Raw genomic sequence first — 1157 nt, 5'->3', positions numbered from 1 at the left:
GCTCCTGACCACTAGAGGGGGTTGGACCCCATAGGTCCTTGCTGTTCGGTGTCTTCCTGACTGTCTGCATCAGGAGCTTGCTACAAATTTGGCATCTCAAGCCCTGCCCTGACCAGCTGAATCAGAACCTTCATTTTAACAAGATTCCCTGGTGATTTGTGTGCAAATTAAAGTTTGAGAAGCACTCTCCTAAATCACAGCTTGGTCAGTCAAGAAGCAAATGGTCCCAGAATGTTTCTATCCTTTGAATGTAATAACAACCCTATTACTGAGTATTTAATATCAACAAGGCATTTTGTGTTAATTGTCTCTAATTATTGGTAGAGTCATTCAGGGTGAATATCCTTAATCCTCTTTTTCAGCTGAAAATACTGTAATTACAGGAAATTAAATAGCTTGGTAGAAATTGTAAAGTGATGAATGGAGCTTCCTGGATTTGGACACAGATCTATCTTCTGACTAAGCAACATCATGTCCCATTGTTATTTCTGCTTTTTGAAACACTGTTGTTGGTATGTTCTGGGGCCATAAAGAGTTAGAAAGGAATCTCGTTCATTTTACTCTTCCATGGATTCTGCTTCTCTCTGGCTAAATATTGCAGGTGTAGGGAGTTAGTCAGTGACAATGTGGCCCTTGGAAAAGTCCTGTGACTTCTGGACCCACCAGTAGATGTCAGTATTTCTTCAGACTCCACATGGCCTCTCAAGTTTTTGCCCTAACATTCTTCATCCTAAGATCGTGTCTAAAGAATGAGCAGTGGTTTCTTCTACATTTTCTCTTGCTTGGAACTATCTTCTGAGGCAAATATCTTCAAGGGTTTTAGTGACCCCAAAGACATTCTCTATCTCCCCCTCCATCTTGCTCTCTGTCTCTGTGTGTCTCTCTCCCTCTCCCTCCCCCTCTCCACACACCTCCACCCCCACCCCCATACTCATATTTTTTTATGGGAAAGATGATTATCTCCTATGAAGCTATTTCTGTGCAGATGTTGGAAAAAAACATTTGAGGATATTAAAGCCAGATTTGTGAAGCCTTCTGCTGGTAAATCAAGCAGACCCTACTCTTCAAGAATTAAGTAACGCCCACCACGCTAAATGCCAATAGCCAAAGAATTGCCATTTGAAGAAGTGAGTGAGAAATCAGCTGGAGACACAGCT

The sequence above is a fragment of the Galeopterus variegatus genome, unplaced genomic scaffold (assembly GCF_000696425.1).
Source record: "Galeopterus variegatus unplaced genomic scaffold, G_variegatus-3.0.2 Scaffold2637, whole genome shotgun sequence".
In the NCBI taxonomy this organism is placed as follows: Eukaryota; Metazoa; Chordata; class Mammalia; order Dermoptera; family Cynocephalidae; genus Galeopterus; species Galeopterus variegatus.
Note: the sequence above shows the minus strand (reverse complement) of the source record.